Source organism: Rutidosis leptorrhynchoides, chromosome 7, assembly GCF_046630445.1.
Source record: "Rutidosis leptorrhynchoides isolate AG116_Rl617_1_P2 chromosome 7, CSIRO_AGI_Rlap_v1, whole genome shotgun sequence".
Taxonomy (NCBI): Eukaryota; Viridiplantae; Streptophyta; class Magnoliopsida; order Asterales; family Asteraceae; genus Rutidosis; species Rutidosis leptorrhynchoides.
The window spans coordinates 195,731,476-195,750,492 of NC_092339.1; positions in this window are offsets into that span (position 1 = coordinate 195,731,476).

A 19,017-nucleotide genomic window follows, 5' to 3' on the forward strand; every position below is an offset into this window, starting at 1 on the left:
CAATACTGAGATACGTATACACTGGGTCGTGGATTAATTCAAGATAATATTTATCGATTTATTTCTGTACATCTAACTGTGGACAACTAGTTGTAGGTTAATAACGAGGACAGCTGACTTAATATACTTAAAACATCAAAATATATTAAAAGTGTTGTAAATATATTTTGAACATACTTTGATATATATGTATATATTGTTATAGGTTCGTGAATCAACCAGTGGCCAAGTCTTACTTCCCGACGAAGTAAAAATCTGTGAAAGTGAGTTATAGTCCCACTTTTAAAATCTAATATTTTTGGGATGAGAATACATGCAGGTTTTATAAATGATTTACAAAATAGACACAAGTACGTGAAACTACATTCTATGGTTGAATTATCGAAATCGAATATGCCCCTTTTTATTAAGTCTGGTAATCTAAGAATTAGGGAACAGACACCCTAATTGACGCGAATCCTAAAGATAGATCTATTGGGCCTAACAAACCCCATCTAAAGTACCGGATGCTTTAGTACTTCGAAATTTATATCATATTCGAAGGGTGTCCCGGAATGATGGGGATATTCTTATATATGCATCTTGTTAATGTCGGTTACCAGGTGTTCACCATATGAATGATTTTTATCTCTATGTATGGGATGTGTATTGAAATATAAAATCTTATGGTCTATTGTTACGATTTGAAATATATAGGTTAAAGCTATAACTCACCAACATTTTTGTTGACGTTTAAAGCATGTTTATTCTCAGGTGAATACTAAGAGCTTCCGCTGTTGCATACTAAAATAAGGACAAGATTTGGAGTCCATGTTTGTATGATATTGTGTAAAAACTGCATTCAAGAAACTGATTTTGATGTAACATATTTGTATTGTAAACCATTATTTAATGGTCGTGTGTAAACAGGATATTTTAGATTATCATTATTTGATAATCTACATAAAGCTTTTTAAACCTTTATTTATGAAATAAAGGTTATGGTTTGTTTTAAAAATGAATGCAGTCTTTGAAAAATGTCTCATATAGAGGTCAAAACCTCGCAACGAAATCAATTAATATGGAACGTTTTTAATCAATAAGAACGGGACATTTCAAGTTAATTAAAGTAGTATTTAATAACTAGGGTTTAGTAATTAATGTCCTAGGGTTTAATAAATTAGGGTTTAGTAAATTGGGGTTTTATTTAATGTAGTAATGATTAGGTAATGATTAGGGTTTTAATAATAATTAAAGTGGTATTAAATAATTAGGGTTAGGTTTAATGAATTAGGGTTTTAAGTAATTAGGGTTTTATATATATATGTATATGTAATTCGTATATATGTATATATATATATATATATATATATAAAATTTTACATGTATATATATGTATATGTCGATATATATGTATATGTATATATATTTATTTTGTTTCCTAAATTAACCATAAATAAATCTTTCATGTAATAACTTAGGGTTTAAAGATCAAAGTTTCCTTTTTCCTTTTTTTTCTAGTCTACATACATACATACATGTATAATTTTTTTTTCTTTTTCATGTATATATAGATCTAGGTGTGTTTATGTATGTGTTTATGATTAATCAAGTTTATAACATGAATTAAAGATTAAAGTTTATGTAAATGAATTATGGTTTATGTTATACCTTTGAAGATTCGAAGATGACTAACAAAGAAAAGATGAACACGATGAAGATTGAAGATCAAAGCCTTGAAAAACTTGAAGAACACCTTGAAGATTCTTGAAGAACACGAAGAACGCGAAGAACACTTGAAGATCACCTTGAAAATTGATGATGATTTCGATGGGTGGTGGTGGTGATTTCGGTTTTGGGAGCCGAAATAGGGAGAGAGATTTGGGAGAGAAAATTGTTGTTGTGATTTGGTACAATGAAAAGGTTTAGGTTAGGCCTCTATTTATAGGAGTGTTAGGATTATTCTAGAGTTAGGGTTTAATTAGAAATTACTTAGGGAACAAGTCTTACTTAGAGAACAAGTTAGGTTAATGAGGAGGTGATTAGGAGATGCCTTGGCCAAAAATTAGAGGGGCATTTTGGGCATTTCCTTTATTTAATTTTTTTTTATATTTCGGCTAGGGCTTTTTAGGGTTAGGGTTTGGGATTTTTCACTTTAGTCCTTGTACTTTAATTTAGCTTAAATGGTTCCTTAATTATCCAAGTTTAATTATTTTAAGTGTACAAGTTTTAGAGTTATTTATTTGTTCACGAAAGTTTATTAACTCATTATTTTTATCTTTATTAACTTGTCGTTTACAAAGTTAATTATTATATTTTATAATTCTTAACGATTAATAATTATCGATTAAACTTTAATTATTAAGTTTAATTATATTGTTGGGCATTTAATAAGGAAAAGTGTAGAATGGAAAAATGAGGGTCGTTATAGTAGTGGTTAGGGTCGGGTGGCTCACGGTGGAGGTGGTGGTTGACAGTTGTTGTGGTGTGCTCCATCCATAGTAGAAGCAAGAAACATAAGTAATAGGTGCGGCAACCTTTTTTATTTGTTGGTGTTTTACAGTTTAAATAGAAACAGAAAACGAACAAAAGATGATGGTGGTTTATGATTGAAGTTTTAAGGTGGTGTTTGAGAGTGGTCTTGAGGAGGTTGGTGGCGGGTAACAAGGAAATATAATAAGAATAGCTGCAGGTACAGCAGCCATCATGCTTGTTGCATCAGTGATTCGAAAATAGAAAGTTTGAAGTGGTGGTTTGATAGAAGAAGAAGAAAGAAGATGAGGAGCTGTGGTGGTGTGTGTTGGTATCCGGTAGTGTTAGTGCGTTTACGAAAGGTTGCAGGCTTGTCGAATGGTGATGACAAAGTGGGTTTTCGATGGTGATCTCATCGAATAGAAAATGAAAGTGTGCAGCGGCTTTATTGGTTTAATATGGTGGTTGATTGACAAAGATGATGTGGGTTTGTTTAGTGTGTGTATGTTTCAATATGAATATGCAAAGTTTATATGTTATATAGATAGAATAGGTAGATAATTTGATAAATGGATAGTATAGTGAACAATAATCAAAATATAAAGAAAATATGGACTAATATGTTTTTAGTGTAAAAGTAAATAAAAGAATTCACAATCCTTTCTTTACTTCCCCTGGATGTCGACCAAATAATATCTCAGGTGAGGTCCACGTTTGATTTCCATATATATGTATGTATTGTCAATATATAAACATATGATATATTTCCTATTATCATTAGATAGTGAAAGGTGTTTCTTTTTCTTTTAATATTGCAAGTGTCAGTGAAAGAATTGAGAAGGACAATCATCTAACTCTGTGACAAACATGTATTAGTCCGTGAATAAATATATATGTATATTTAATATGTTAGTGGATGTGAATCAACAGTAATCTCTCTTAAATTATACCAAATCAGTTAGCCGCCTTTAACTTATCTATATTCACGGATAAAAGTGATAGATAAAAGTTCTCAGAAAAATACCAAATTTATTTACATTAATTATATCTATTTATTTCGGTCATTAATTGTGAAAGATAAATCTTAAAAAGTGGTTTTGTAATTAGAGCTCAGTCTCGGTAAAAAGTACGAAATATTAAAATTTGACTAATAGATTCTAAATATATTTTTAATAAGGCTATAACTTATATAACTAAATTTTTGGGTCAACCTTTATTTTTAATATTTATTTTTAATATACATTATTTATATATAGATATGTTTTAAATAATAATTATTATAATATACTATTTTTAATTATATTTTACATAATTAATTTTAATAACAACAACATATAATATTTCAAATTATATTTTCAATTACCATTTATATATATATATATATATATATATACACACACACACACACACACACACACACACATATCTATTCACAATTTATTGTTCGTGAATCGTCGAAACTGGTCGAGGTTAAATGAATTTATGAAACAGTTCAAATTTTTTGAGACTCAACCTAACAGACTTTGCTTATCGTGTCAAAAATACTAAATCGTATCGAGAGTTTGATTTAAATTTAGTCAAAATTTTCCGGGTCGTCACAGTACCTACCCGTTAAAGAATTTTTGTCCCGAAATTTGATAGAGTTTGTCATGGCTAACAATAAGAATGTTTTCATGACGAATATGAGTTGATAAATCGAGTTTTATCACCGTTGAGTAATATGAATAATCAATTTGATTATTCGAAGAATACGAATGAAGCTATCACAAAAGAGTGAAATGAAGAATTAGAGATTTGTCTTATCCTCTGACGTAGTCAAGGCTGATTTCCGGGATTCAAAGGATTTAAAGAAAATCCTCGTAATCTATATAAGATTTGATTCTGTAACATCGTACTTTTTTTTTATTACACAGCAGAATATCAGTTTATCAAATCAGGGTTATAAGCATATATTAAACATATATGCTACTATTCATTACAGTTCAACTGGTGTTACTTTTCAAAATAATGAAGCATAGTTAATTCAAACATCAGATTTCTTCAGTGTGTCAAACATAACTAAAGTACAACTATCTTCTCCCGTCCCTAGCATGCAAACAATCTAACCTGCAGGGGAGAAAATGTGGGGGATTTGCACAACGCTAAGTGAGTGAGATATCCCAATAGATACTAATACAAAGTACCAAGCCTAGCTTTTAGGGATCATGCATTAGGTCAAGGGTATAAGGATATATCATTACACAACTATCACATAATATGGCATTACTCAACTATATCAAACAGAGTTAGACAGTGATTGATTTAATTAACAGAGTAGCAATAACATCAACAAGCTATTCAGTAAAGGCACCAAAGGCACTATATTACACAGCCTTCCATGCCTATATAATAAAGGTATCCATAGCTACACATAGCTACTCACTAATGATATCAATAGTTTTACACAGTTATTCACTCTCATAGCATAAACGACTATACATAGCACTAACGGCTATAAAACCTCAAGAGGATCGTTGACCCTGCCAGGTCTACCACTACTAGCTGATCAAGCTAGAGCCGTACCGATAGCTCTAGTTATTGTCCCACAGTATACCTCTCCTGACGTTTACATACGTCAATTGCAGTATACTGCCCGTACAATAACCCTCGAGCCCAACCCTTCAATACATGGTTGACCTCTTATGTCCCTTCTATACACAGACGGTATTGACCCTTCTATACACATCTAGTTCCCTAATGTGCACACAACCCACCTACAATCTCACCGTAGGTAACATCACTAATAACCACAAGGCAATCTAATCAGGCATTTTACTATTTCAATCAAAATGGAAACCTGATAACAGTCATATAACCTACTACTTATCATTACAATAATAATTAACATGCATACATAGATTATCATAATCTATATTAACCAATCAGCGGGTAGTAACTACACTTGTTACTAAATACCAATATCCATAAGGATACTCCCACTCACCAATTACCAGCAAGAACTCAGTGGTCTAATGTTACTGAGTCTTCTCTTTTCCTTTATCACCTGAAAATGATACAATGCGAGTCAGTAATCATATCTTGATAACAACCCGACAATAAGAAAACAACACCAAAACTAACACTTAATCACTTTACAAGTGGTCTGGCAACCGTACTAGTAACACCATCACACGCATGTTTGAGAACACTCAACCGTGCGGTTGAAAACTCACTCGTACGTTTGGTCTATGACCAAACATCCTACAATGAATCACATAATTCGTACTGTTCATCACACGAGTGACTAGTGACTTGTACAAGTCACGTATCATCCGTACATATCATCACAATCAAAACATAAGTTGCTCATCACCATTCACTCGCACGGTTCACCACACGGTTGACTACCTCAACCGTACGAGTGAATGCTCACTCGTGCGAGTGATGAAGAATAGTAGTAACATTCAACGAATAATTGATATCATACCATAAAATCATGCTATTAAGTTACTAAAATAATTTTATGATCAATTATAGGCAAGTTTACCCAAAATCCCTATCAATAACAACTCCCGTATGAGCGTAAAATGGAGTATACACGCTTCCGAATAACTTTGACCCAAAATAAAATTTGAATTATTATTTTAAAACCTTACCATTATAAGGTAAACTTCAAGATGATTCCAACGATAGTTTATTCGTCGAAAACGGAGTTACGGTTTGAAAGTTATGACCAAAACAAATTTCCACAAATCTGACCGGTGCTCACACGTGTGGCTGAGGCCTCACTCGTGCGAGTGAGTCCTCACACGTGTGGTTGACCCTAAAAAGTGTGTGTGAGAGCAGAAGAACAGGTCCAGCACGCTGTTTTTCACGTTTTTGCCCCAAAAACTCGATTTTTGCAAGTTCTAACACCAAAACCACTTCAAATACATCATATAAACTATATAGCAACTATTTCTAACAACAATTAACACTTACAACCACAAAATATGAAGATTCAAGCTAATATTCATCAAAAACCTAATTTACGCCCAAAACCCAATTCTTAAGAATTAAACCATGAATTCAAGCATGCTAACCTGGAGAGATGCTTACAAAGATGATATAATTCAGTTCCTATAGCTTCACAAATCAATTTCAATCTTGGATCAATTTAGGGTTTCAAGGTGAAAGAGTTTAGGTACGTTCTTGTTTGGGAATGTTCAAGAAAATGGATAAAAGAAGCTGATACATACACTCTTATGTGTTAAAATATAATACCCCATTACACACGGGTATTTACCAGTTATCTAATATCTTTCGTACTTAATTAGGCGGCCCTAACGGAGTCCAAATTAAACAAACGAACCTGTCTGTGACCCTTGTCATAAACTGGTCTTAACCAAATCATCAAATAATCAAAAACATACAATTATTAAAATTACTAATATTAATAAATTAATATTAACTAAGGATAAAAGGTCATTTACTACTAAGCCCAGTTTGAGGGTGTTACAAATCTACCCCAATAAGAAGATTCCATCCTCGGAATCTGGTCCATCATTATCACAAAAGTCACAGGTTCATCACCACCTCCAATATCTAATTAACATTCAAGTCCAAACGATCATACCCAATTATTCTAACTTACTTAATCGGTCATCTTTATCAGCGAACCTTGGATCAACGGATTACACCTACTCACTTACCAAGGTCAATACTATAATCCAACCCCTTTGTCATTCTAAACTTATCATCATTTCCGTCAAAATGCAAAGGATAGTCAATTTTTACAACCAATCATCGTCCAAAACAATGACATTCACTCCAAACGTCGTTCTACTAACTACCGGTGCCCATATATTGCCACGGTCAACTCATGAGTTAAGGTCAAAATTCTGTCAGTATACCACTTGTACCATCAAATTCACCCAAAATTATCATCAGGTTTAACTCTTTACCCCGTTAAATTTCCTCAAATTTCCAAGCAAAGGCATTTGAATTTCATTTATTCCACTAAAATTTGTATATATGTTCACAAAATATGTCTTTAATCTACCAAAATTATTTAGGTTAGTCATTTCATACTCATATAATTCATTGTTCAACAGTCAATCCACTGTCCATGCACAGTTTAAGTCTTCTATATTTCATTCAGGTTCTCAGAACTCCTGTATGATTTACCACAATATGCTTTCTTTATGAGTCACTTGATAAGGAAAATCCTATATGATTCACACCTTGGTCAAGTCACACAATTTCCTGTCAAGCATCGGAGTTAAGGAAATTTACTCTATCACTGATCAACAAGTCTTATCCGTCTTAAATCATTAATTATCATGAATTCTTCACACCTGGATATTTAACTAAATCCGATCTAGTCATCATTTACAACATATCACAATAGTCCAAGCTCAATTTATGGAAGTTACACCATTTGTCAATCAATAACAGTCCATGTATCATCAATCTAATTCCCAAAGGTTACAACTGTTATACAAATATCACACGACCATCCAAGCATAGGAATTTATCAAGTCATGCCATTCTATCTTAATGATACACTAGTCACAATTCTAAACACCTTCCAATATTTAACTTTTTCTTCTAGTAATAATAGACACTCAGTATCAATAACCAATTAGGTTAAGGGTTTCCTTATCTTTTAAAAGACCACTCAGGGAACACTACCCATAATTCCTTTCTAAAGGTTGCCACAATTCACGTAAGTCTAAGGAAAGAAAAACAATTCCTTAAGGCTTCACTACTATCTCACACATTTTAATCTAAGCATGTATTGTAAGCAATACAGTAGGGCCAACATCCTACATAATGTACAAATCACATACACCTGGGGCTATATACAAGGTTTAAGCCCTTTATCTGTATACAATGGGACTACTACCCTATTCCAATCCTTACGGGCCACTACGTGTTTCCTGTCAGTCCGAGGTAAAAGTACAAATCACATAAGCCCTACGCAGTCTTATCAGGTAATACATGACGTTATAGCAAGACTTTCATAACAGAAAAGTCACTAAAATCAGGGCAACCACTTCACATGGAACATAGCCAAAAGTCACATGTAGTATATAACCAACAAATTACAATTATCATGGAAAGCATAACTAGTACATCATATTTAACCGGTCTTAGAGAACATAGCATTCACCTAAGGCATGGCAGCCAATAAAAAGGGAATAAAATCCCAATAATGTCAATGGTCTCCAGACATATCTTATGTAACATGAGTCATCAAACCACCGACTACTTTTACTTTAGGGCGACAAGTAATCACTTCACATGCATATAATCATGCAGCAGAGCAAACACATTAAAAAAGGCCAGAGGAATAATCTATAAATATCACACAGACATGTCATAAAGACTAAGTTCCCTAAATCTCTAAAAGTACTTCCAGTCACATTCATTGTGGTTGGAACCACTAAAACTTTGATTACTTCGGCCCTTAGGGAGGAAGTAATTGTATCATAAATAATCTCAGCGAATCCCCACTGACTACAAGTACAGTCAAGTAGTTGTTCACCATCAACAGTACACTTATATATATAACAATTAATCAAGAACATTCCTTATAGATTCAAGAGGATTTCTTCCTCTTCTGCCCCATCACTAAAACTGATGATCCTCCCGTCGAACCCCCAGTTGATCCTGACCTTGTCCCAGACCTTGATTCGGAATATGACTTTCTCATGGATGGACACTGATCAGATCAATGACCTTCATTCTGACAATTCCAACATACATTATCCTTAAATGAACAAGACTGGACATCATGTCCTATTAAACCACATCGGTAACATCGGCGTGTTCTTTCAAAACAATCTCCATCGTGACTTGCTCTACAATGAACACACTACGTGTTAAATTTCGACTTAGATACACTCTGAGTCTGTTTCCTTTTCATCTTGTTCCAAAAAGATTTCTTTGACTTTAAACTAGGCTGACTTATTGTTTGACTTTGCTACTAAAGACTTACATTCTCTTTTTTTACTGTTTATTACAGCTTTAATATCACCTTCAACCATTTTTGCCATAACAAAAGCTTGAGATAAAGTGGTGGTTGTTCTTGCCAAAGTTCGATATTCTGGTAATAACATTTCCACAAAATGATCAATTTTAGATCGTTCATATGGAACCTATTGATGCGCAAACCTTAGTTTGTCAGTATATTGATCAATCGCATCATCCACAGACATTTTTTCGGTCATTTCCAATTCCATAAACTCTCTCCTTAACTTTCCTATCTCGTACGAGGTACAATACTGTTCGCACACTTTTTCACAAAATTGCTCTCAAGTGATTTGACCAAATTGTTCCTTTGTTATATGGGTAATGACAGAATCCCACCATACCATAGCTTTATTCTTCAATAACCGACAAGCAAAAGTAACTCTGAGTTCTGGTTCACATTGACATGCTTCAAATGCCTGATCCACTTCTCTCAGCCAATTTAATGTGTCATTCGGGTTAGTACTGCCCAAATACATAGGAGGATTACAATTTAAGAACTGTTTATAGGTACACTTTTTCTTGGTTTTAATTGAGGGTTGTTGAAAGAACTGATACGGATACAACATCTGTGCTGGATTTGAATAATTAGACTGGAGTGGAACTTGAGATTATGGTTGCAATCGGTGTGGCAATGCTCCTCTAATAGGCATAGACGCACTTTGTGAAGTTACATATTCTTGAGGTGTACCTGGAATAGTTGTGAATGGAGAAATAGTAGTAATATCTGCTTGCAACTTTTTTTGTTTTCCAACTCTCGTATTTTGTCCCTCATTTCATTCAGTTGACTTTGTAATTGAAAATTATACTTTTGTACTTCATCTTCTGCACTAAGCTCCTCTGAGGACGCTCTTGTTAGTCTGGGGGTCAAGGGGGTATCGACGTCCTGAATTTGATCAGCCATACCTGTCTTATCACAACATCTTACAAAAACTTAGTAGATAATCAGTTAGTACCTATCAACTAACACGTATTCCACCCATATTTACTTTCCCTTACCCCACTAGTATGTTTGACACAACTCCAAACTAGATTTTGGAACATGACATTCATCAAAATGTACATGCGGCCAAACCTATGCTCTGATACCAAGTTGTAACACCGTACTTTTTTTTATTACACAGCGGAATATCAGTTTATCAAATCATGGTTATAAGCATATATTAAACATATATGACACCATTCATTACAGTTGAACTGGTGTTACTTTTCGAAATAGTGAAGCATAGTTAATTCAAACATCAGAGTTCTTCAGTGTGTCAAACATAACCAAAGTACAACTATCTTCTCCCGTCCCTAGCATGCAAACAATATAACATGCAGGGGAGAAAATGTGGTGGATTAGCACAACGCTAAGTGAGTGAGATATCCCAATAGATACTAATACAAAGTACCAAGCCTAGATTTTAGAGATCATGCATTAGGTCAAGGGTATAAGGATATATCATTACACAACTATCACATAATATGGCATTACTCAACTATATCATACAGAGTTAGACAGTGATTGATTCAATTAACAGAGTAGCAATAACATCAACGAGCTATTCAGTAAAGGCACCAAGGCACTATATTAAACAGCATTCCATACCTATATAATAAAGGTATCCATAGCTATACATAGCTACTCACTAATGATATCAATAGCTTTAGACAGCTATTCACTCTCATAGCACTAACGGCTATACATAGCACTAACGGCTATAAAACCCCAAGAGGATCGTTGACCCTGCCAGGTCTACAACTACTAGCTCCTGTTATTGTCCCACAGTATACCTCTCCTAACGTTTACATACATCAATTGCAGTATACTGCCCGTACAATAACCCCCGAGCCCAACCCTTCTATACACGGTTGACCTCTTCCGTCCCTTCGATACACGGACGGTACTGACCCTTCTATACACGGCCAGTTCCCTAATGTTCACATAACCCACCTACAATCTCACCGTAGGTAACATCACTAATAACCACAAGTTAATCTAATCAGGCATTCTATTATTTCAGTCTAAACGGAAACCTGATAACAGTAGTATAACCTACTACTTATCATTACAATAATAATTAACATGCATACATAGATTATCATAATCTATATTAACCAAACAGCGGGTAGTAACTACACTTGTTACTAAATACCAATATCCATAAGGATAGTCCCACTCACCAATTACCAGCAAGAACTCAGTGGTCTAATGTTACTGAGTCTTCTACGTTCCTTTATCACCTGAGAATGATACAATCCGAGTCAGCAATCATATCTTGATAATAACCCGACAATAAGAAACCAACACCAAAACTAACACTTAATCACTTTACAAGTGGTCTGGCATCTGTACTAGTAACACCATCACATGCACGTTTGAGAACACTCAACCTTGCGGTTGAAAACTCACTCGTACGTTTGGTCTATGACCAAACATCCTACAATGAATCACATGATCCGTACGGTTCATCACATGAGTGACTAGTGACTCGTGCAAGTCACGTATCATCTATACGTATCATCACAATCAAAACATAAGTTTCTCATGACCACTCACTCGCACGGTTCACCACACGGTTGACTACCTCAACCGTACGAGAGAATGCTCACTCGTGCGAGTGATTAAGAATAGTAGTAACATTCAACGAATAATCGATATCATACCATCATATCATGCTATTAAGTTACTCAAATAAGTGTATGATCCATTATGGGCAAGTTTACCCGAAATCCCTATCAATAACAACTTCCGTATGAGCGTCAAATGGAGCATACACGTTTCTGAATAAATTTACCCAAAATAATATTTAAATTATTATTTTAAAACCTTACCATTAGAAATTAAACTTCAAGACGATTCCAACGATAGTTTATTCGTTGAAAACAGAGTTACGGTTTGAAAGTTATGACCAAAACAAGTTTCCACAAATCTGACCTGTGCTCACACGTGTGGCTGAGGTCTCACTCGTGCGAGTGAGTCCTCACATGTGTGGTTGACCCTCAAAAGTGTGGTCACTTGTGCGGGTGACCTGTCACTCGTGTGGGAGCTAAAGAATAGCTCCAGCACGCTGTTTTTCGCGTTTTTGACCCAAAAACTCGATTTTTACAAGTTCGAACACCAAAACCACTTCAAATACATCATATAAACTATATTGCAACTATTTCTAACAACAATTAACACTTACAAACACAAAACATGAAGATTCAATCTCATATTCATCAAAAACCCAATTTACACCCAAAACCCAATTCTTAAGAATTAAAACACGAATTCAAGCATGCTAACCTGGATAGATGCTTACAAAGATGATATAATTCAGTTCCTATAGCTTCACAAATCAATTTCAAGCTTGGATCAATTTAGGGTTTCAAGGTGAAAGAGTTTAGGTACATTCTTATTTGGGAATGTTCAAGAAAATGGATAAAAGAAGCTGATACATACACTCTTATGTGTTAAAATATAATACCCCATTACACACGGGTATTTACCAGTTATCTAATAGCTTTCGTACTTTATTAGGCGGCCCTAATGGAGTCCAAATTAAACTAACGAACCTGTTCTGTGACCCTTGTCATAAATTGGTCTTAACCAAATCATCAAATAATCAAAAACATACAATTATTAAAATTACTAATATTAATAAATTAATATTAACTAAGGATAAAAGGTCATTTACTACTAAGCCTAGTTTGAGGGTGTTACAGATTTTTCGTGTAACAACCCGACTTCATAAATCCAAAAACGTGTACAAAAAAAAAATTTCCTGATTCAGCTCATCTGGAAGGCGTCCAAGATCTTGGACGGCGTCCAGCTCTTAAGGCCAGGACGGCGTCCAACATATCTGGACGGCGTCCAGATTGCCTGGAAGCTGCTGTCCCCAAGGTCCAACTCACGTGAGGGGAAATCCCGCTTCCCGACACTTTTAATCGAAAACCTTTTTACAACGTATCACAATATAATAAAATAAGAGGTTTCCATCATTAAAACAAGTTTTACAACCTCGGGCCCACATCGGCCCGTCTTACGCGTTTCAATCAAAAGCATCTCCTGTCAAAACAAGCGGGAGACCATTAATTCAACCGAATACCCTTGCCTTTGTCCACGCTGGAGCCTAAAAAGGTAAACAACGAGAGGGTAAGCTAACGCTTAGTGAGAAAAATAAATATATACATGCATATAAGACTTACCTACTCACATCCACGATATCATATAACGCATATAAACGCATAATATCTCAATAAACAAGTTAGTATCGTGAATTCGTACAACTAGCAACATCAAAAGCATAATATTCATAATAATAATTAAATGCTAAACGTCAACAACTATAAACCATGGTTAACCAAATTCTTCGCAAGGAAATGACTTCGCGAAACAAGTCATCGATGTTCATAACAATCGTTAGCTCCCAAAAACGGCTATGGTATGCTAACCCCCGAGGTGTTCCAAAAACGGCTATGGCATCACCCCCAAGTGTTCCAAAAACGGCTATGGCATTACTTGATCAACGTGTGAGTAAAACACGGCTATTACTCACAATCGTGTACACAAACACGGCTATGTGTACAATTAATACTACAACAACGTGGGAGTAAAATACGGCTATTACTCGCCACTATATGCACAAACACGGCTATGTGCATAAATATCAAATGTGGACAAAAACGGCTATGCCTCACAACTATGGTCACACAATGGCTATGTGACTCCATTAATGCGGCACATAAATCATATACATACATATATAGATATTCCACTCACCTTAGAGTCTTTTGCAAAAGATAACCGAACTTGCAACTTCAATGTAACGTACCTATTACATTTAGCACAATATCAAACACAACTCAAGTCGGTCAACTGACTCATTCAACATTCTAGAGTCTTTTGACTCAAGGTGCAATTCCGACCCATTTTGCACCGTTACCCTAATAATGGGTCAACTTTACCAAAAACCCTACTCTAGCCATTTATGGTCTTAATACACTTTTAATTACAAAGTTTACTCATTTTTCACACTTGCAAGACAACTTAGGTCATTAAAGACCCATTTGACCCATTTCAAGGTCAACACACCCATTTGGGTCACCCACAACCCAAATGACACCCACTTACATTAACTATAAGTGTACTAAGTGATTTTTTCTTAACCTTTAAGACCCATTTACACAATTTAACCTTTTAAAACCCTAGGTTAATCATCATTTGGGTCTTCATGACCTAAACTTACCCCAAACCCCCAATTCACTAACAAAAGGGTTTTATGTGCAACACTAACCCTAACCCTAACCCTTAAACTAATTAAAGTAAAGAAATCAAGGTTAAGACTTACCAACACAATCACCACGTAGCTAGAGACTAGGTGAGCGACTTTAAAGCTTGCACAAAAACCCGATTCAACCTTCTTCTTACTTGTTTTGAGCTCTCTTACTCTAGAAACTTTCTCTCTCTCTAGATTTTAATGGAAGATGATAAGGTAGATGGAAATGAAGTAATGAGGCTCACCAAAACTGATCTAGGACCTTTAATTCGTCCACAAAGTGAAATTACCAAAATACCCATCTAAAATATCTAAAAAGAAACAAGGCTGGCCTGCCAGCTATTCTGGACGGCGTCCAGAATCTTGGACGGCCTCCAGCCCTTCGATTCAGGACGGCGTCCCACCCATTTGGACGGCGTCCCACACGTATGAGAAAACCGGATCTTACAACTCTCCCCCACTTGAACCGGATTGCGTCCTCGCAATCCACGCAGCATGACAAGCAGGAAGATAAACCAAAACAAACTCTTCGGGCTCCCAAGTAAACTCGAAACCTATACTACGACACCATTGGACTTTAAAAGTCCTCACCTATTTATTCCTCAGCCTTTTCACCTTTTCATCAAGTATATCAATCGGCTCCTCAACATACTCTAGTTTGTTGTTTAGCTCAATCTCGTCTAAAGGCACCCAAGAAGAATCATCCGCAAGACACTTACGGAGATGGGAAACATGAAATGTATTATGGATCTCCCGCAAGCTCTTCGGGTAACTCCAAACGATAAGCAACTTCACCAACACAATCTAAAACTTTAAATGGCCCAATAAACCGAGGAGCTAACTTTCCCCGCTTTCAAAACTGAATAATCCCTTTCAATGGCAAAACCTTAAGCATCACCATGTCACCTTCTTGAAACTCAATCGTTCGTCTCCGTTTGTCTGCATATGACTTTTTTCTATCTTGCGCCTTTTTCAAATGATCTCGAATCATATCAATCTTGCTATTCGTCTCTAAAACCAAATCGGTACTCCCGATTTCCCTTTGACCCACTTCACACCAACAAATCGGGGTTCGACATCTTCGCCCATAAAGCGCTTCATAAGGTGGCATCCCGATACTAGTATGATAACTATTATTGTACGAGAATTCCACCAAAGGTAAGTGCTCGTCCCAACTACCACCGAAATCTATAATACACGCCCGTAACATATCCTCTAATGTTTAATTCGTACGTTCGGTTTGACCGTCCGTTTGAGGATGATACGATGTGCTCAATTTTAATTGTGTACCCATATCGTCATGAAACTTTTCCCAAAATCGAGATGTAAAACGGGTATCTCGATCCGAAATAATAGATATTGGAACCCCATGTCGAGCGACTACTTATTTGATAAATAATTTAGATAAGGTCTCCGACGATATCGCTTCTCGAATGGGAAGAAACAAAGCACTTTTCGTCAATCGGTCAACTATCACCCAAATCGAATCAAATTGGGTTCTCGCCGTTTTAGGTAACTTTGTGATGAAATCCATGGTAATGTGCTCCCATTTCCACTTCGGGATTTCTAACGGTTACAACTTACCATATGGCTTTTGGTGCTCGGCTTTAACTTGCAAACACGTGACGCATTGCTCGACATACTTTACAACATCACGTTTCATGCCCGGCCACCAATACTCTTTTCTTAAATCAATATACATTTTCGTCGCACCCGGATGAATGCAATACTTTGACTTATGTGCTTCATCAAGTAGCACTTGTCGATAATCACCCATCTTAGGCACCCACACCCTTCCTTGAAAAGACAACAAACCAAGCGAGCCCATAGTAATGAACTCCGATTGACCCACTATTCGTTCCGCATGATTGTTATGAAAGTAAGCCTCTATTTGAATCACACCAAGTTTTTCAAGAAAATCGTTAGTAATAATCATACGTAACAATCCCAATCATAACGCCGGGTGATGAATCTTTCAACTTAACGCATCCGCGACCACATTCGCCTTGCCCGGATGATAAAGTATCTCACAATCATAGTCTTTTACCACATCCATCCACCTATGTTGACGATAATTCAAACCCCGTTGATTAAAGAGGTGTTTCAAACTTTTGTGATCCGAATAAATCGTACACTTGATAATATACAAGTAATGGCGCCAAATTTTCAACGCATGCACAACCGCCGCCAACTCAAGATCATGAGTCGGATATCTCGTCTCGTGTTCCTTTAATTGTCGAGAGGCATAAGCAATGACTTTACCCATTTGCATCAGAACACACCCGAGCCCATTTAACGAAGCATCGCAATAAACCGTCATGTCTTCCACTCCTTCCGGCAACACTAACACCGGAGCTTGACACAATTTCTCTTTTAGCAATTGAAAAGCAATTTCTTGATCGTTCTCCCAAGTAAATCTCGAGTTCTTCCTTGTCAATTTCGTCAACGAATAAGCGATCTTAGAAAAGTCTTGGATAAACCGACGATAATAACCGGCCAATCCGAGAAAAATTCGGACCTCCGTAGGCGTAGTCGGTTGTCTCCAACTCTTCACCGTCTCTATTTTCCCTGGATATACTTGAATACCGTCTTTGTTCACAATGTGGCCAAGGAATTGAACCTCCCTTAGCAAAAATTCACATTTGGAGAACTTAGCATACAACTTCTCCTTTCGTAACATCTTCAATACTTCGCGCAATGACGTTCATGTTCATTCATACTTTTCGAGTAGACTAATATATCGTCAATGAACACAATTATCGACTTGTCCAACATGAGTTGGCATACTCGGTTCATAAGATCCATGAATGCCGCTGGTGCATTCGTAAGACCAAAAGGTATTACCACAAATCCAAAATGCCCATAACATGTTTGATAAGCCGTTTTCTCAATATCTTCCTCACGCACCCGCATTTGGTGATAGTCGGACCGTATGTCGATCTTAGAGAAATACGTTGCACCTTGGAGTTGGTCAAACAAATCGTCAATCCGAGGTAATGGATAACGATTCTTGATCGTCACTTTATTTAACTCCCGATAATCGATGCACATCCGCATACTTCCATCCTTCTTCTTCACAAATAAAACCGGAGCGCCCCATGGCGAAGCACTCGGTCTAATGAAACCCTTCTCAAGCAACTCTTGGGTTTGATTTAACAACTCTTGCATTTCCGTCGGCTCTAAATGATAAGGAGTTTTAGCAATGGGAGTAGCTCCCGGAACCAACTCAATGCGAAATTCAACTTGTCTTTCCGCCAGAACACCCAGTAACTCATCCGAAAAACGTCTTCAAACTCATTTACTATCGGAATTTCATGAATGGGTGGTGGCTCATCACGAGTATCAACAATATGGGCAAGAAAATCCATGCCATCACTAACAAGGAAACGACGTGCCCATGCAAAAGTGCATAGCGGCAAAAGTTTTCTCCGTTTATCACCGTGAATAATTAATTCTCCCCCACTTGGGGTCTTCACACGATTAAATTTCTCATGGCATGCAATATCGGCTCTATTATGATCGAGCCAATCCATACCAACAACGATATCAAAATCGCCCAAAGTCATCGGGATGAGGTCGATTTTAAAGTTTTCAGCACCAAACACATCACAATTCTTAAACACATCAACCACTAGCACCATCTTGCCGTCCGCTATTTCGACTTCTACCGGACGACTTAACTTAGCTAACTGTCTACTAAGTTTAGGCACAAATTTTGGAGACACAAACGACAAATTGGCACCACTATCAAAAAGTATCCTTGCCGGATTAGAGTTAACCATAAAAGTACCTGAGACAACTTCGTTGGATTGCTTGGCTTCATCATTCGTCATCAAATAGTTGCGACTCCTAGCCATACCCGCCGCCTTTTCTAACTTCTTGACATGATCATTATTCAAATCGGGACATTCCGGCCTCTTGTGCCCCTTCTTTCCATAATTAAAACACGTGACTGACTTGGTCAAACAATCACGGGCGTAATGACCCGACTTCCCACAACTATAACAAGTAGGCGTAAAAGTATTTGAACCACCCTTCTTCACACTTCCGACGCTTTCGGACCCCTTCTTGTTCTTGTTTTTCTTGCTTGAGAAGTTAGAATGACTAGAACCTTCAAAGTTTCTTTTGGAAAAAGCAAAATCACTCTTTCTTGGAACCTCCGGCTTAAAACCCCTAGCCAATTCGTATAAATCTTTAAAAGACTTAGCCATACCCCAGCTAATCTTACCCTTCAAGAAATCTAGCATCAACTTGTGATCATCACCTACATACTCCGGACAAAAACGAGTCTTTGCCAAGAAGGTACACTTGAGAGTAACCAAATCCATTG